General features: G+C 50.1%; 1 pseudogene across 1 annotated transcript in view; it reads right to left on the bottom strand.

Annotated features, from left to right (window-relative positions):
• LOC311121250 (tektin-3-like) overlaps positions 1 to 20,159 on the bottom strand; it is an 89,595-nt pseudogene that overhangs the window by 18,767 nt on the left and 50,669 nt on the right. The window contains exon 3 of the transcript in view: positions 197 to 742. The product of the transcript in view is annotated as a tektin-3-like (transcript). The remainder of the gene's footprint in view (positions 1 to 196; positions 743 to 20,159) is intronic.

Genomic DNA, 20,159 nt, shown 5'->3' with positions numbered 1-20,159 from the left:
TCCACAACACTCTAGCAAAACACAAGCAAAACACAAGGAAAACCCAAGCTTACTAGATTGTAATAGCGCTCACTGTTGCCCCTTGTGGCCGGTTTTGAAGGAATTTCCCGACGTCCTCAGGACATCAATATTGAACGACCACACACACACACACACACACACACACACAAACACACAAACACACACGCACAATTACCTGCAGCTGCCCCTCTGTCTCCTGCAGGACTCTCTCCAGCCTCCTCTTCACCTCTGTGAGGGCCATGATCTCGCTCACCATGTTGTCGATCTCATGGTTCAACTCTGCCCTCCAGAAGCTGATGTCGTTGAGGCGTTCCCCGATGTACTTACTGGTGGTCTCCTGGGTCCTCCTGGTCAGCTGGTCTTTATCCTGCATCAGCCTGATGGTGTCCCTCCTCAGCCGCTCAGCACTGTTCCTAGATGACTCTGACTGGACTTGTACCAGTCGTGTGGGGTGTAGCGTGTTGTCATGGCCGACCGGTTCAATGGGTGCCAGACCAGGTCGAAGCCTAGGTTCTCCCTATGGATGGAGGAGAGGGAGGGGATGGCGGCGGCGCTTCCTGTGCGGTAGTAGTCGTTAGTCCTCCAGGGCTGGTTGGCACTGGGGTTCATGGCCAGGGCGGGCTGGTTGCTCCGGTAGGAGGACGCCATGGTGGAGATGGCTGGGAGGAAGTGGCTGGTTTTTGGCCGGGTGTACGCCCCGTCAGTGTGGATCCCATCAGCTCTATCTGTCACTCTTCTTCTCAGTGCTTCTCGTGTCTGAAAACATGCAACATTGGATCTGTGTATTAATGAGTTTGCATATCACTTGCCATCTGTCCTCAATAAACCTTTATAAGACTGAGGATGACTGGTGTCTGTCTCTCATATATGACTGAGAAAGACTGGTATCTGTCTATCATATAAGACTGTGAAAGAGTGGTATCTGTCTATCATATAAGACTGTGAAAGACTGGTATCTGTCTCTCAAATAAGACTGAGAAAGACTGGTATCTGTCTCTCAAATAAGACTGAGAAAGACTGGTATCTGTCACTCATATATTTTATAACAGTTCCACTAACATGACTTCCAGTTATGTAATGTTTATATTGATTATCTGCCAAATAGATGTCATCCTATCGTCGGTTGAAGTCAACAAATTTTTTACTAAACATGTCGTGACTACTCTCATTTAATTGAGCATCTTTGAAGGCAATGAAAATGGGAAGTGCCGATACTATACTTGCTCGGCAGATTCCCCGATGTGATTTGGAAAATTCTAAAGCTAGCTTTTCCCTCATGTGGGTACTAACAAGCATGCTAGGTACTGCTAGGTATCAACAGCCAATCCAGTAAGATCTGGAAGCTATAGTAAGCTTTGATTGGTCAATGGTGCTGTGATATCGCGTATATGCATACAGTTCAGCTTTCCCCAACTTTGGTCCTGCCCTGTTCATGCTCCCTCACCCATGCGTGCATTGCCCAATGGTCCCGCCGCCCACTTCACTTACCTCCATTGAAAATGAATGGCTTCCGATGTTTCATCACCCCGTCATCTGCTATGGAAACCCACTGTTAGGCCACTTTCTGCGACCACATGTCATCACGCACGATGTTGACTTGTTTAGAATATTTCAAATGTTTGAGAATATTTAAAACGTTTGAGAATATTGAAAATATTATTACATTTGCATAAATGTAACACCTTTTTGGTATCATTGACATGTCATTGATACATGGAGTCATTGGAAATAATATGAGAAAATGAAATGTCCACTGGAAAGAAGGATGAGTGAAATAAATATAATATGGTCAATGTGAAAACAGTCACAGGCATCAAAGCATCTTTTGTAAAAAACAGTAGGCTATTGTATTGAAATAAAAGACACTTACACGTGAATAAACAAAGGTTTCTCCTGACATCCAGTGCCTAAATGCACACAGGCTCACCTCGACCTGTCCTCAGCTAAGAATGAGCTGAACAATTTAGAAAGGTAATCCAAGATCCATTATTGATGGACAAGTTCACTCACTGGCCACTTCTACTGTGCACTCGAGCAAGCCAATGGAATCTTGGACCGTCTGAAAGGCTGGTTGCTTCAGTTGGGAGGTTAGTTGTCCCAAATTTCTGTTGCCACAGAGGCAGTTGCTATGGGTTGCTATGAGAGGTGGTGAGTAAGCCTTTTTGGGGGGTTAATATTTCAAGGTAGGCTAGGATACTGCATACGAGTCCTATGCATACTTTTCAGGGCTATTCCTTATAGATAGAATCCATCAAAACATTTGCTTGATGGACGTTGATTTGACACTTTCAACATCAATGGGTACAGAGAGAGACCCCACACAACTGCATGCATTGTGTATCTTGGCAGCAAAAGAGTTACTGGTTTTGATTTGGGGATTTGCTGTGACATAGAGGACACTGAGTTTAGAGTTACCCCCCCCACACTGCTCTTCTTGGACATAGTCACAGTGTAGCCTATTCCATTTCAACAGCATTGTAGTAGCTTTAACAGTCTGCTGGAGACATTATCAATTAATAACCCATGAAAACAAAGGAATAATTTTCAGAAGGTTCTACATGCTCGTTGTGACTGGTTTCGCTCAGCATTTTGAGCCTCACGAATGAATGCTAAATGCCTTGAAGCTTGAATTTCAAGGTCTCTAAATGTGAATATCAACTTTATTGTCACGGTTCAGACAGACGACCAGAGGACCACAATTGCGTCACACCAGAAAGTTTATTAAACTTAAGGGCAAAGGGAAGTAGGGAGTGAATGAAGGCTCCAGGGGTAACAGGGATCCCGTCCAATGCGCTGGGTCTGTGCCCCCCCCAGTGGCAGCGATGCGTCCTATGAAGCCGGTGGTGGGTGGTCCAGAAGTCCTGGGGGGGGGAGACACAGACACAACAGGGCGGAATGAAACCAGGCAGCAGTACAGTTCAAGGGAAATCCAAAATACGTAGTAGCAAGGCAGAAGGCTGGTCAGAGTTACCGGGATTGAAGAGTAGTCAGGAGTCGTAATGGCAGAAGCAGGTCTGGATCTCCTGAGGCAGAAGAGTATCCAAAAAACAGGCAGGTCCGGGGTCACAAAACCAGGGTGAGCCAGAAGCGCGAGCAAACAGGTTCCGGGTGTGAGCTTTGCAGACGATCTGACACCGGAGAGCTGAAAGACAGGGCCTTAAATACTGGGAGAGGTAGTGGGTAATGCAGCGCAGCTGGCAGAGTAATTAGAGCAGAGCAGAGCAGGGACAGGTGGAGCTAGTTAGGCTGAGTAGAGAGAGTGGTGAGCAGAGTGGAAGAAAATTAAGGTGGTAACCCGGTGGAGTGAGAGGCCCATGACAGAACCCCCCCCCCAAGGGACGGCCCCAGAAGTCCCAAGAGCAACACCACGCCGGGCGGGAGGAGGGGAGCCGGAGGAGGGCTAGAACTCCTCCGAACGGTCCGAGTGAACGTCCTCATCCTCGGAGGAAGCCGGAGGGCCGTGGTCGGGAGATGGGACAGGTCCCGAGACAGGATCAGGCACAGGACAGGAAGCCGAGCGGGCCGGACGGTTAGGGACCCCTCTGGGGCGGCCCCTACGGATTGCAGGTTGATCAGGATGCCGTTGGTGGAAAGCGGTGATGAGAGTCCTATCCACAATCCGACTAGCTGGCACCCAGGTCCTTTCCTCAGGTCCATAGCCCTCCCAGTCAATGAGGTACTGGAGACCCCTACCCCTCCGTCTGGACCGAAGCAGGCGGCGGACGGTGTAAACCAGACCACCATCGACGAGCCGTGGAGGAGGAGGACCAGGCGCAGCAGGGACCAGCGGACTCTCATGGATGGGCTTAATCTTAGACACATGGAAAGTGGGGTGCACCCTCAGGGAATTAGGCAGTTGGAGCCGGACAGCAGTTGGGCTAATCACTCTTATGATAGGGAATGGGCCAATGAACCGAGGTGCCAGCTTCTGCGACTCCACCCTGAGTGGCAGGTTCTTCGATGACAACCACACCCTTTGACCAACATGGTAGGTGGGAGCAGGAATTCTCCGACGGTTGGCCCCGGTAGTGTAGCTGGCAACGGATCTGAGGAGTGTGGCTCGGGCTTGTGACCAGGTGCGGCGACATCGACGGGCAAAAGCAAGTGCAGATGGGCAAGTAACCTCCTCTTCCTGGCTGGCAAATAGAGGAGGCTGGTATCCATAAACACATTGGAAAGGGGACATACCGATGGCAGAGCAGGTCAGAGAATTGTGTGCGTACTCCACCCATGTCAATTGCTGCGACCAGGAGTGGGGGTTGCGTGAAGTCATGCATCGCAGTGCCTTCTCGAGCTCCTGATTAGCCCGCTCTGACTGCCCATTGGATTGGGGATGGAATCCGGAAGTCAGACTGACTGTGGCTCCCAGCAGGTGACAGAACTCCTTCCAAAAAGCGGAGGAGAATTGTGGACCACGGTCAGAAACTACATCCTTTGGCAGTCCGTGGATCCGGAAGACGTGTTCCAGGACCACCTGGGCGGTCTCCTTGGCGGTTGGGAGCTTGGGGAGGGGAATGAAGTGTGCCATCTTGCTGAAACGGTCAACGATGGTGAGAATGACGGTCATGCCACTTGAAGGGGGCAGCCCCGTGACAAAGTCAAGGGCGATGTGAGACCAGGGACGTCTGGGCACAGGCAGGGGCTGCAGCAATCCGGCTGGGGGCTGGCAGGACGACTTGTGTTGGTTGCAGATGGGGCAGGCTTGGACGAATTCCCGTACATCCTTCCTCAGAGAGGGCCACCAGAACCTCTGGGCGAGCAGGTTGTAAGTGCGGGTGGAGCCAGGGTGACAAGCTAGGCGGGAGTCATGTCCCCACTGAACGACCTGGGACCTCAGGTCTTCGGGGACAAAAAGGCGGTCAGCTGGGCAAGTGCTGGGACCTGGCTGGTTACGGAGAGCCTCCAGCACCTGTTCCTCAACAGCCCAGGTCAGAGCTGCAACGATGCAGGGACTTGGCAGAATCGACACAGGGTCCTTGGAGGGGGTGTCATCCTTCTGGAATTGACGGGAGAGGGCGTCTGGCTTGGTGTTGCGTGATCCAGGCCGGTATGACAGAGTGAAATTAAACCTGGTGAAGAACAGGGCCCAGCGGGACTGCCTGGAGTTCAACCGTTTGGCCGTGCGGATGTACTCCAAGTTCTTATGATCGGTCCAAACGAGAAATGGAATGGTGGACCCCTCCAGCCAGTGACGCCACTCCTCCAAGGCAAGCTTCACAGCCAGCAGCTCACGGTTCCCTATGTCGTAATTGCACTCAGAGGGGGACAACCGACGTGAGAAAAAGGCACAGGGATGGAGCTTCCTATCCTCCGCAGCCCACTGAGAAATCACAGCACCAACTCCCACATCCGAGGCGTCCACCTCCACAATGAATTGCCGGTCCACATCAGGCATCTGGAGGATGGGAGCGGAGGTGAACCTCACCTTGAGGGTACTGAAGGCCTTGTCGGCTGCTGGGGTCCAGGTGAAGGGTTGCTTGGTGCTGGTTAGAGCAGTGAGAGGGGCAGCAACGGTACTGTAGTTCCGGATAAACTTCCTATAGAAGTTAGCAAACCCCAGAAACTGTTGCAGCTTCTTTCTGTTCTCCGGAACTGGCCATGAAGTGACTGCTGATACTTTGGCAGGATCCATTTGGATACTTCCCTCTGCCACTATGTACCCCAGGAAGGCCACTGTCTTGACGTGAAACTCACATTTCTCTGCCTTGGCGTAGAGGGAATTCTCCAGAAGACGATGAAGGACTTGCTGGACATGGCGGGTGTGTTCAGACAGGTTTCTGGAGTAGATTAAGATGTCATCCAGGTAAACGAAGACAAACTTGTTTAACATGTCCCGCAGTACATCATTCACTAGAGCCTGGAACACAGCAGGAGCATTGGTGAGGCCAAAAGGCATAACCAGATACTCGTAGTGGCCTGTTGGTGTATTGAATGCGGTTTTCCATTCATCTCCCTCCCGGATCCGCACTAGGTGGTAAGCGTTTCTGAGATCCAACTTGGTAAAAATAGTGGCTCCCTGGAGCAACTCAAAAGCAGAGGTGAGCAGAGGCAGAGGGTAACGGTTCTTCACTGTGATGTCGTTGAGTCCCCTGTAGTCGATGCAGGGGCGAAGAGATCCGTCCTTCTTCCCCACAAAGAAGAAGCCAGCACCAGCAGGAGATGAAGATGAACGGATTAATCCTGCGGACAGAGAGCCATTGATGTAGTCCTCCATGGACTTTCTTTCAGGAGCAGACAACGAATAAAGACGACCCTTTGGAGGAGCTGTTCCAGGGAGGAGGTCGATGGCACAGTCGTACGGTCGGTGAGGGGGCAGAGATGTGGCTCTTGCTTTGTTAAACACCTCTCTGAGACCATGGTAGCATTCTGGGACATTGGAGAGGTCAGGAGCGGAGTTAGTAGGTACTGGCCGAGGGGGTAGTGCGGCAGCAAGCAGGCAGGTTCGGTGGCAGTCCTCTCCCCACTCCCTGATCACCCCGGTCACCCAGTCGAGCTGAGGGTTGTGCCGGCGGAGCCATGGGTAACCCAGGATGAGGGGTTGGCCTGGAGAGGGGAGCAGGTGAAACTGGATAGTTTCTTGATGGTTTCCGGACAGACCCATCGAGACCGGGGCCGTGACATGAGTGACCGATCCGAGTAAGTGTCCGTCCAGTGCCCGGGCAGGAATAGGAGGTGTCAAACGGAGGTTCTCCAGTCCCAGTTGGCGTGCCAGCTTGATGTCCATTATGTTGGCTTCGGCGCCAGAATCCACCAGAGCAGCCAGGGTGTGAGTTGAGTCAGAGAGGCGGAGGTGAACTTGCAGCAGGGGTTTGCGGTCGGAGGACTGGATGGTCATTGAACTCAACCGGACTCCCCCTATGCCCGGTGAGCTTCGGCCCTTTAAAGGGCAGGTTACCACACGATGTCCATCACCTCCACAATAGAGGCAGAGGTTTGAGGTGAAGCGGCGCTGGCGCTCTGCAGGAGTGAGGGAGGCTCGCCCAATCTCCATAGGCTCAGACTGATCAAGCTGACCTGGGTGAGTGGCAGTAGATGACAGGAGCCCAGTCGGATCTCTCCGAATGCCGGTAGTAGGTGGACCTTGGCGCCCCCTCTCACGACGACGGGTCTGTATCCTTCTGTCGATCCTGACAGTCAGTGCGATGGCTTCATCAAGAGTGGAAGGCAGTTCATGGGAGACCAACTCGTCCTTGATATAGTCAGCCAAACTATGGAAGAACGCGTCCACCAACGATGGTGTGTTCCAAGAACTTCGTCTAGCCAGGGTTCGGAAGTCGATGGAATGGTCTGCGACTGTACGTCTGCCTTGTCGAATACTGAACAGTTCACGAGACGCCTCTGCGGTGGGTGAATCCAGGTCAAACACCTTCAGCATCTCCTCAGCAAACAGGTCGAAGGTTGCACATGCGGGGGTTTGACGTTCGAACTCTGCTGTTCCCCAGAGTCGAGCTCGGCCCGTCAGGTGAGTGATGGCATACCCAACTTTAGCCCCCTCCGTGGCGAAGGTCCTTGGCTGCAAGGAGAACTGAAGTCGGCAGCTAGTCAGGAATGGCCGGACCTGGGTTGAATCGCCGTTGAACCGCTCGGGGTTTCCAATCTTGGGTTCCGGAGCAGCGGCTGCAATGACCGGGGCAGGTAACTCGGGGGCTGGGCTGGTGGGCAGACTGGCTGGGGTAAGGTTGGTGAGGAGTTGAATGATCATGGCGAGTTGTTGTTGCTGCTGCTGGAACTGCTGCTCATGCTCATCGGTTTCCATGTCGGGGAAAGTGTGCGCTGAGTCCATAATGGTCAGATCGTACTGTCACGGTTCAGACAGACGACCAGAGGACCACAATTGCGTCACACCAGAAAGTTTATTAAACTTAAGGGCAAAGGGAAGTAGGGAGTGAATGAAGGCTCCAGGGGTAACAGGGATCCCGTCCAATGCGCTGGGTCTGTGCCCCCCCCAGTGGCAGCGATGCGTCCTATGAAGCCGGTGGTGGGTGGTCCAGAAGTCCTGGGGGGGGGAGACACAGACACAACAGGGCGGAATGAAACCAGGCAGCAGTACAGTTCAAGGGAAATCCAAAATACGTAGTAGCAAGGCAGAAGGCTGGTCAGAGTTACCGGGATTGAAGAGTAGTCAGGAGTCGTAATGGCAGAAGCAGGTCTGGATCTCCTGAGGCAGAAGAGTATCCAAAAAACAGGCAGGTCCGGGGTCACAAAACCAGGGTGAGCCAGAAGCGCGAGCAAACAGGTTCCGGGTGTGAGCTTTGCAGACGATCTGACACCGGAGAGCTGAAAGACAGGGCCTTAAATACTGGGAGAGGTAGTGGGTAATGCAGCGCAGCTGGCAGAGTAATTAGAGCAGAGCAGAGCAGGGACAGGTGGAGCTAGTTAGGCTGAGTAGAGAGAGTGGTGAGCAGAGTGGAAGAAAATTAAGGTGGTAACCCGGTGGAGTGAGAGGCCCATGACATTTATGGTTTTTTAGAACCAGGTTTCCTGTCTGGTTATGACCAATGAAATGTGAATGTTGAACATCTGGATGGTAAACGTGGCTGAAATATGTGCAGTCTGTCTGGGCGATAAGACCTTCAGCTAAATAATCTGTGGTTCTGTTGGATCTAGGCCTACATCCAGAGGAAATGGACCTTCTGTGTGTGTGTGTGTGTGTGTGTTTGACAGAGATAATATCTCCATGGTGTGATTTTGGACATTCGCTCCTGCTGGTTAGGCCTAGGTGTGGGAGACACATCTGGTGGTTGTAAATCTTGGCAGGAGAGGGAGTATGGGCCTCCCATACTATTTATAATATGTATAATAACTCACACTATACACAACTGGGCTTCTCCACCACCACCCTCCCAGGATACCTCTCAGTCAAATCAGAATAGGAGAACATCAAACACCTGCTGATCTAAAATCCTTCACGCCCTGAAGGAATTCTTTAGGGAAACATTACTTTATAGTGGACATCTGTGAGACATATGGATAAATGTCTGCATTAGAACAGCCTGAAAATGTGAAATAGATAAATCTGTAAAATGGTTGACAGATGGAAAATAGCAGAGTAAATTTGCTCCCATTCATTGCTGTCACGTTGGCATTTCTGGTAGGATCTCCTCATTCTGGGGTATCACACCAGAATTGGTAGGCTGCTGTATTTTCTTCAACTCCAAATTGTATTATCAACCATCCTTACGTGTATTTACTGGTTCTTTGTATTTCAGGAGTGACACGGCAACCTACTCCCCCTGGCTTCTCTCCTGACCGGTCAGCCAGCCTCATACTGCACACAGAGCTCTTTTGGCACATGGAGGCAGAGCAAGCAAGTAGTGACTTGTCCTGTCCTGTCCTGAAGCCATGGCACTGCCCAGCAAACATGACCCCATTGGCCCCATATAGGTATTTGGTGGGCAAGGTGGGCAGGGGCTAGCCCACACAAAATCTATCACGGGCTAGCCCACAACAAGCCCACACCAGCCCAACATGGGATAGCTCACAACAAGCCCACACCAGCCCAACATGGGCTAGCCCAAAACAAGCCCACACCAGCCCAACATGGGCTAGCCCACACCAAGCCTACACCAGCCCAACATGGGCTAGCCCACACCAGGCCCACATCAGCCGAACATGGGCTAGCCCACAACAAGCCCACACCAGCCCAACATGGGCTAGCCCACACCAAGCCTACACCAGCCCAACATGGGCTAGCCCACACCAGGCCCACATCAGCCGAACACGGGCCTGCCCACACCAGCCCAACATGGGCTAGCCCACAACAAGCCCACACCAGACCAACATGGGCTAGCCCACAATAAGCCCACACCAGCCCAACATGTGATAGCCCACAACAAGCTCACACCATCCCAACATGGGATAGCCCTCAACAAGCCCACACCAGCCCAACATGGGCTAGCCCACAACAAGCCCACACCAGCCCAAAATGGGCTAGACCACAACAAGCGCACACCAGCCCAACACAGGCTAGCCCACACCAAGCCCAGCTACTTCATAATGTAGAGGTGGGGGCTCATTATAATATATGGGGTCGGGTTTTCAAATACCCCAATTCATGTTGTTAAGGTAAGAAATAATGCAAGATAAAAATAGCTGACACCATTCAAATCAATGAGGGTTTGGAAAATAAAGCCAATCATTTCCGAATCATACTTTTTTCATATTAAACCTTTTACATTAGTTCTAAGTTCACAAGTAATTTTTTTGCAACCGTTAATGAGAGTGTCGTTCCAGTTTAATTGTTCGGTTGTGTGATGTTAACAAACATTTTATCTTGTACACTTCTAATGATGAAGTCTGTAAAAACACTTAGGTAAGCGCATGTGACATATTACATTTTTTTTGTGTTTCTCTGGAAAAAATATATATATGATAGCAAAAACGTTTTTGTCTTTCTGATACAATGTCACAGGCAGCTGATCCAAAAGGGTGGGTTTAACTCAGTTGAAGTGAAGGCTGCACTTGGTGCCAACTGCCTTCGGGCCAATGTGGAGCCAATGAGTGAAGATTCAACGTGGGCAGCCTATACATGGGACCAATATTTTAGCCTGCATTGGGGCCATATCGTGCAAATGTGGACATGTTTGCTGGGTGGTTACCACTCATCCCCCTCTGCGAGTCAGCTGGTTTGTGAACACTCTCTTCTGCACATTGTGTTAAATTATTTTTTTTTTTGTCATTTTAGCAGACGCTCTTATCCAGAGCGACTTACAGGAGCAATTAGGGTTAAGTGCCTTGCTCAAGGGCACATCGACAGATTTTTCACCTAGTCGGCTCGGGGATTAGAACCAGCGACCTTTCGGTTACTGGCACAACGCTCTTAACCACTAAGTTACCTGCCGCATTGGCATTACTTTATTGATTAGCCTATTCAGTAACCTGTGAATTGTTTTCAATTGTTCACAATACTGTGGGTGGAGAAGGACAAGAAAGCCCTTTGCTTTTTGAACAAACTGTGCTTGAAACCAAATAATGTTGATTTCATTTCCAAGTCCAAAATGCTGTACTCAAAGACCGGTACTCTAGCCCATACATTTTGTTTTGTGGCCAGACCAGTAGCCTTCAAGCAGGTACATAGGGGAGAAATATGAGCTTAGTGTTTGAAGCAGGTGAGTTCAGTCAGTCTCCCTCCCAGCAGCATCACAAAGAGTGTGTCCCAAATGGCACCCTGTTCACTTCATAGTGTCACGACTTCCACCGAGGCTGCCTCCCCTCCTTGTTCGGGCAGGTTTCGGCATTCGTCGTCACCGGCTTACTAGCTACTGCCGATCCCATTCTCATCACTCCACTTGTCATGTCTTGTCTTGTCAATCACACACACACCTGGTGCTCATTCCCCTAATTAGTATGTGTATAAGTGTTCCCTCTGTTCCCCTTGTCTTTGTGAGTGATTGTTTCATATACTCTGGACTTCGGTGTTTTACCTCCTACGCCTGACTCCTTCATTCACACCTCATCACAGAATCACTCACCCGCTGAATGGACTCAGCAGGAGAAGACCGCATGCCTGGAGTTGTGGCAAGGGTCCAGGAGCATTCCTCGATGCTGGCCAGCTTGGGGGAAGCGATGGATCGGGTTCTTCAGGTAGTACAACGCCTGGAGAAGAGAGGACCCGATCTATCGAGACCAGCTGGTCAACCGGATCCAGCCACCTACACCCCAGCTCCTGGAGGGATCCAGATATCCCGGCCACCGGCGTTTGATGGGACGGCAGCGCGATGTAAGGGATTTCTGCTCCAACTAGATTTGTATTTCTTCAGCATCAGGCCGGTGCCACTGGAGCGGGAGAAGTTATCCGTCCTCATTTCCTGCCTTTGTGGGAGAGCCCTGTAGTGGGCCAACGCGGTGTGGAACTACAGGGAGATTGCTCGCCTCTTTCGGGCCGTTTTCCATCACCCGCCTGAGGGTCGAGAAGCGGGCGAACGACTGGTCCATCTGAGGCAGGGGACGAGGACCGCACAGGACTACGCACTGGAGTTCCGGACGCTGGCAGCGGGGTCCGGGTGGAACGAGCGGGCCCTGATCAACCATTTCCGGTGCCACCTAAGGGAGGACGTCCGACAGGAGCTAGCCTGCCGTGATGCTATGCTATCGTTCTCCCAAATGGTGGACATGGCCATCTGGCTGGACAATCTGCTAGCAGCCAGAGGACATCCTGGTAGGGGTCTGCCCGTTCCCACTCTGGACGACTCTGACCCCGAGCAGATGGAGCTGGGGGGAGCCAAAGGTCGAGAGAGCGCAGGAGGACAGCGACAGTGCCACCTCATGTCGCAGTCAACGTTCCTTTGGGTCTGGAGGTGGTAGGCAGGGTACTCACGCATCACCCCAGGTAATGAACACCCAAACTTGTTCAGAGCCCTTTGCGGCGCACTGTACCTTATCTATCTCTTTTCCTGTTCACCTGGTAGTTTCCCAATGTAAGGCGCTAGTCGTTTCAGGCGCAGCTGGGAACTTTATAGACAGGGCATTTGCACGCCGTCAAGGCATTTCATTGGTTCCCCTATCAATTCCAATCCCCATCAGAGCACTTGATAGTCGACCATTAGGGTCCGGGTTGGTTAAGGAGGTTACTGTACCAGTCACCATGATTACACAGGAGACGCATGTTGAGCAGGTCACTTTTTTGATTATTGAGTCTCCTGCTTACCCTGTAGTCTTAGGTATTCCGTGGTTAGCCCTTCACAACCCCAATTTTTCATGGCCGCAGAGGGTTCTTACGGGCTGGTCGCGTGAGTGTCCGGGTAGGTGTCTAGGTGTTTCCGTTGGTGCGACCACGGTGGAAAGTCCAGACGGTAACCCCACCGTGCGCATTCCCCCCAAATACCATGATCTGGCGCTCGCATTTTCCAAGATGCAAGCGACTAAATTACCACCTCATCGGGAGGGGGATTGCACGATAAACCTTCGGGTAGATGCTGTACCTCCCAGGAGTCATGTGTATCCCCTCTCGCAGGCTGAGACGGAGGCTATGGAAACATACGTCACCGAGTCCCCGCGCCAGGGGTATATACGTCCCTCCACTTCACCTGCTTCCTCGAGTTTCTTCTTTGTGAAGAAGAAAGATGGCGGTTTACGCCCGTGCATTGATTATCGACCACTGAATAAGGTGACGCTACGATTTAGTTAGCCTCTTCCCCTCATTCCTTCAGTGATTGAGTCAATGCATGGGGCCCGTTTTTTCACCAAATTAGACCTCAGGAGTGCCTACAACCTGGTGCGTATTCGGGAAAGGGATGAGTGGAAAACAGCATTCAACACAACATCGGGGCATTATGATTACCTGGTGATGCCCTACGGTTTGATGAATGCTCCATCCATTTTCCAGTCCTTTGTAAACAAGGTGTTTCGGGACAAGCTTGGTCGCAGTGTGGTGGTCTACATCGATGACATCCTGGTGTATTCCTCTACGCATGCCGGCATGTGTCCCTGGTTCACAAGGTACTGGTCCGACTGCTGGAAAATTATCTTTATGCCAAGGCAGAGAAGTGTGAGTTTTTCCAGCAGTCAATCTCCTTCCTCGGATACCGCATTACTACCACAGGTGTGGAGATGGAGGGAGATCGCATTTCAGCCGTGCGTAATTGGCCAACTCCAACCACGGTGAAGGAGGTGCAGCGCTTCCTTGGCTTTGCCAACTACTATCGGAGGTTTATTCTGGGCTTTGACAAGGTCGAAGCTCCCATTACCTCCTTGTTGAAGGGCGGGCCGTCCCGGCTCCGCTGGTCTGCTGAGGCTGATTTGGCCTTCAGTAGATTGCGGGGTCTGTTCACCTCCGCCCCGGTACTGGCTCACCCCGATCCATCACTACCGTTCGTAGTGGAGGTGGATGCCTCCGAGGTAGGGATAGGCTCTGTCTTATCCCAACGCTCGGGCACCTCACCCAAGCTCTGCCCCTGTGCCTTCTTTTCGAAAAAGCTCAGCTCGGCGGAGTAGAACTAAAGCGTTGGTGATCGGGAGCTGCTGAATGTTGTCCGAGCTTTAACGGTGTGGAGGCTATGGCTCGAAGGGGCGAAACACCCTTTACTCGTCTGGACAGACCACTGTAACCTGGTGTACATTCGGGCAGCGAGGAGGCTGAATCCTCGCCAGGCCAGGTGGGCCCTCTTCTTCACCCGGTTTGATTTCACACTCTCGTACATTCCGGGAACGAAGAACGTGAAGGCAGATGCACTGTCTCAGCTGTATGAGACAGAGGACAGGCCCAGAGACAACACCCTCATACTCCCGACCTCATGCATTGTGGCGCCGGTAGTATGGGCGATGGACGCGGATATAGCGCAGGCATTATGCACAGATCCATCTCCACCGCAGTGTCCAGCTGGGCTGCAGTACGTGCCTGCGCTTATCCGTGATCGTCTGATCTACTGGGCACACACGTCCACTTCTCTGGTCATCCAGGTATCGGTCATACAATGCGCTGCCTGACCGAGAAGTACTGGTGGCCTACCTTGGCTAAGGATGTGAGGGTGTATGTTTCCTCCTGCTCAGTGTGCGCCCAGAGTAAGGCACCTAGGCACCTCCCAGCGGGTAAGCTACAGCCTTTATCAGTTCCACAACGACCATGGTCTCACCTTAGTATTGATTTTCTTACTGACCTTCCCCTCTCCCAAGGTAACACCACTATCCTGGTCATTGTGGATCGCTTTTCGAAGTCCTGCCGCCTCCTTCCTCTGCCCGGTCTCCCCACGGCCCTACAAACTAAGGAGGCACTGTTTACTCACGTCTTCCGGCACTACTTGGTACCAGAGGCTATAGTGTCCGACCGAGGTCCCCAGTTCACGTCTAGAGTCTGGAAGGCGCTGGGGGTCTCGGTCAGCCTGACCTCTGAATCTCACCCCGAGAGTAATGGGCAGGTGGAAAGGGTGAATCAAGATGTGGGTAGGTTCCTGCGGACCTACTGTCAGGACCGGCTGGGGGAGTGGTCGGTGTTCCTGCCATGGGCAGAATACGCTCAGAACTCTCTCCGCCACTCCTCCACTAACCTAACACTCTTCCAATGTGTTTTGGGTTACCAACCGGTCCTTGCACTGTGGCACCAGAGCCAGACCGAAGCTCCTGCGGTGGATTACTGGTTTTGGCGAGCTGAGGAGACTTGGGACGCTGCCCACATTCACCTCCAGCGCGCTCTGCGTCGTCAGAAGGGGAACGCTGACCCCCACCGCAGGGAGGCCCCGGTTTTCGTACCGGGTGATCGGGTCTGGCTCTCGACCTGGAATCTACCCCTCCGCCTGCCCTGTCGGAAGCTGAGCCTGCGGTTTGTGGGGCCGTTTAAGGTCTGAGAAGTATAAACGAGGTTACATATCGGTTGTTACTCCCCCCTGATTACCGTATTAACCCCTCTTTTCATGTGTCTCTACTCAGGATGGTGGTAGCTGGTCCACTCCAGGAGTCTGAGGTGCGGGACGTTCCTCCACCTCCTCTGGACATCGAGGGGGCCCCGGCATACTCGGTCCGTTCCATACTGGATTCGAGGCGTCGGGTGGGGTGCCTTCAGTATCTCGTGGAATGGGAGGGGTATGGTCCGAAGGAACGGTGCTGGGTCCCAAGGAGGGACATCCTCGATCCCTCCCTGTTGAGGGATTTCCACCGTCGCCATCCTACTCGCCCTACTCCGCGTCCTCCTGGCCGTCCCCGAGGCGGGGTTGGCGCACTGCTGGAGCCACACGTCAAGGGGGGGGGTTCTGTCACGACTTCCGCCGGGGCTGCCTTCCATCCTTGTTTGTGGCAGGTTTCGGCGTTCGTCGTCACCGGCTTACTATCTACTGCCGATCCCATTCTCATCACTCCACTTGTCATGTCTTGTCAATCACACACACCTGGTGCTCATTCCCCTAATTAGTATGTGTATATGTGTTCCGTCTGTTCCCCTTGTCTCTCTGAGTGATTGTTTCATTGTGAGAGTGAGAAGCTCGGTTGAGCTACTCTTCCATTTGTTATTGCCAAGGTGGACATTTCCCCTTGTGATAGTTTTGTTTGACGCTTGGTGCGTTTTATTTATGTAAACGGAATAAACTCTGGACTTCGGTGTTTTACCTCCTGCGCCTGACTCCTTCATTCACACCTCATCACACATAGTGCACTACTTTTGACCAGAGCCCATCAGGCTCTGGTCAAAGTAATGCACTACATAGGGAATAGGGTGCCATGTGGGACACAGCAATACAGAACCTAATCCCACTCTGAGGTAACTACCCTGGGGCATATAGGTTACAGTCTCCTGGTTAATCTTTCATATCCACACAGTAAGATAATGTAGTACACAATAACAGTCTGCATGCCATGGTACCAGGATCTTTTACACTAATCTGGGTAATCAGGGATTTGGGTTTGGCCCTCCAGTCCACACCCCTGGGCTTGTCTCCAGTTACTGTCAGTGTCAGACACGTGATGACATGTATTATAGGCACAGATAAAAGCTAATAATTTTGTGTGGTGGTGGCAGGCGACAATTGGAATTGGTTGTCACCAGTGTTATCTGATAGCTGCAGTTACTTAGGAGAGTGTTTACACTTTTTAGCTAAATGTGTGTCACAAGGAGGAATACAGTGCCTTGCAAAAGTATTCATCCCCTTTGGCGTTTTTCCTATTTTGTTGCATTACAACCTGTAATTTAAATGGATTTTTATTTGGATTTCATTTTCAAGTGAAATGAAAAAATTCAAAAAATTCATAAAATTCAAAACAATAAATAACGGAAAAGTGGTGCGTGCATTTTAAATTTTATATTAAAATATGTATTCACCCCCTTTGCTATGAAGCCCCTAAATAAGATCTGGTGCAACCAATTACCTTCAGAAGTCACATAATTAGTTAAATCAAGTCCACCTGTGTGCAATCTAAGTGTCACATGATCTGTCACATGATCTCAGTATATATACACCTGTTCTGAAAGGCTCCAGAGTCTGCAACACCACTAAACAAGGTGCACCACCAAGCAAGCGGCACCATGAAGACCAAGGAACTCTCCAAACAGGTCAAGGACAAAGTTGTGGCGAAGTACAGATCAGGGTTGGTTTATGAAAAAATATCAGAAACTTTGAACATCCCACGGAGCACCATTAAATCCATTATTAAAAAATGGAAAGAATATGGCTCCACAATAAACCTGCCAACAGAGGGCCGCTCAACAAAATCCACGGACCAGGCAAGGAGGGCATTAACCAGAGAGGCAACAAAGAGACCAAAGATAACCCTGAATGAGCTGCAAAGCTCAACAGCGGAGATTGGAGTATCTGTCCATAGGACCACTTTAAGCCGTACACTCCACAGAGCTGGGCTTTACAGAAAAGTGGCCAGAAAAAAGCCATTGCTTCAAGAAAAAAATAAGCAAACATGTTTGCATGTGGGAGACTCCCCAAACATATGGAAGAAGGTACTCTGGTCAGTTGAGCTTTTTAACCATCAAGGAAAACGCTATGTCTGGCGCAAACCCAACACCTTCACTAACCCACAGTGAAGCATTGTGGTGGCAGCATCAAGCTGTGGGGATGTTTTTCATCGGCAGGTTCTGGGAAACTGGTCAGGATTGAAGGAATGATGGATGGCGCTAAATGCAGGGAAATTCTTGAGGGAAACCTGTTTCAGTCTTCCAGATATTTGAGACTGGGACGGGGGTTCACCTTCCAGCAGGAACACTCAGGTTTTCTGTTTTTTTGTCTTATTTCTTGTTTGTTTCACAAGAAAAAATATTTTGGATCTTCAAAGGGGTAGGCATGTTGTGTAAATCAAATGATACAACCCCACCAAAATCCATTTTCATTCCAGGTTGTGAGGCAACAAAATAGGAAAAATGCCAAGGGGGGTGAATACTTTCACAAGCCACTGTGTGTACGCCACTGTAGGATCTATATCAGTGCCACAGTAGGATATATATCAGCGCCACAGTATGACCTACAGTGGGGAAAAAAAGTATTTAGTCAGCCACCAATTGTGCAAGTTCTCCCACTTAAAAAGATGAGAGGCCTGTAATTTTCATCATAGGTACACGTCAACTATGACAGACAAATTGAGAAAAAAAATCCAGCAAATCACATTGTAGGATTTTTAATGAATTTATTTGCAAATTATGGTGGAAAATAAGTATTTGGTCATCTACAAACAAGCAAGATTTCTGGCTCTCACAGACCTGTAACTTCTTCTTTAAGAGGCTCCTCTGTCCTCCACTCATTACCTGTATTAATGGCACCTGTTTGAACTTGTTATCAGTATAAAAGACACCTGTCCACAACCTCAAACAGTCACACTCCAAACTCCGATATGGCCAAGACCAAAGAGCTGTCAAAGGACACCAGAAACAAAATTGTAGACCTGCACCAGGCTGGGAAGACTGAATCTGCAATAGGTAAGCAGCTTGGTTTGATGAAATCAACTGTGGGAGCAATTATTAGGAAATGGAAGACATACAAGACCACTGATAATCTCCCTCGATCTGGGGCTCCACGCAAGATCTCACCCGGTGGGGTCAAAATGATCACAAGAACGGTGAGCAAAAATCCCAGAACCACACGGGGGGACCTAGTGAATGACCTGCAGAGCGCTGGGACCAAAGTAACAAAGCCTACCATCAGTAACACACTACGCCGCCAGGGACTCAAATCCTGCAGTGCAAGACGTGTCCCCCTGCTTAACCCAGTGCATGTCCAGGCCCGTCTGAAATTTGCTAGAGTGCATTTGGATGATCCAGAAGAGGATTGAGAGAATGTCAGATGAAACCAAAATATAACTTTTTGGTAAAAACTCAACTCGTCGTGTTTGGAGGACAAAGAATGCTGAGTTGCATCCAAAGAACACCATACCTACTGTGAAGCATGGGGGTGGAAACATCATGCTTTGGGGCTGATTTTCTGCAAAGGGACCAGGACGAATGATCCGTGTAAAGGAAAGAATGAATGGGCCATGTATCGTGAGATTTTGAGTGAAAACCTCCTTCCATCAGCAAGGGCATTGAAGATGAAACGTGGCTGGGTCGTTCAGCATGACAATGATCCCAAACACACCGCCCGGGCAACGAAGGAGTGGCTTCGTAAGAAGCATTTCAATGTCCTGGAGTGGCCTAGCCAGTCTCCAGATCTCAACCACATAGAAAATCTTTGGAGGGAGTTGAAAGTCCGTGTTGCCCAGTGACAGCCCCAAAACATCACTGCTCTAGAGGAGATCTGCATGGAGGAATGGGCCAAAATACCAGCAACAGTGTGTGAAAACCTTGTGAAGACTTACAGAAAACGTTTGACCTGTGTCATTGCCAACAAAGGGTATATAACAAAGTATTGAGAAACTTTTGTTATTGACCAAATACTTATTTTCCACCATCATTTGCAAATAAATTCATTAAAAATCCTACAATGTGATTTTCTGGATTTCTTTCCCTCATTTTGTCTGTCATAGTTGATGTGTACCTATGATGAAAATTACAGGCCTCTCTCATCTTTTTAAGTGGGAGAACTTGCACAATTGGTGGCTGACTAAATACTTTTTTTCCCCACTGTATATCAGTGCCACAGTAGGATCTATATCAGTGCCACAGTAGGATCTACACTACAAACTTCAAAAGTTTGGGGTCAATTAGTAATGTCCTTGTTTTCTAAAGAAAAGCAATTTGTTTCTCCATTAAAATAACATCAAATTGATCAGAAATACTATGTAGACATTATTCATGTTGTAAATGGCTATTGTAGCTTGAAACGGCTGATTTTTAATGGAATATCTACATAGGCGTACAGAGGCCCATTTTCAGCAACCATTAGTGTGTTCCAATGGCACATTTTGTTTGCTAATCCAAGTTTATCATTTTAAAAGGCTAATTGATCATTAGAAAACCTTTTTGCAATTATGTTAGCACAGCTAAAAACTGTTGTGCTGATTAAATAAGCAATAAAACTGGCCTTTTTGAGACTAGTTGAGTATCTGGAGTATCAGCAATTGTGGGATCGATTACAGGCTCAAAATGGCCAGAAGCAAAAAAAAAATTCATTCTATTCTTGTTCTGAGAAATGAAGGCTATCCATGCGAGAAATTGCCAAGAACCTGGAGATCTCGTACAACGCTGTGTACTACTCCCTTCACAGAACAGCGCAAACTGGCTCTAACCAGAATAGAAAGAGAAGTGGGAGGCCCCGGTGCACAACTGAGCAAGAGGACAA

This window comes from Coregonus lavaretus (assembly GCF_964263955.1).
Source record: "Coregonus lavaretus genome assembly, chromosome: 1".
NCBI classification, from domain to species: Eukaryota; Metazoa; Chordata; class Actinopteri; order Salmoniformes; family Salmonidae; genus Coregonus; species Coregonus lavaretus.
This window is presented reverse-complemented; position numbering and strand designations above follow the sequence as displayed.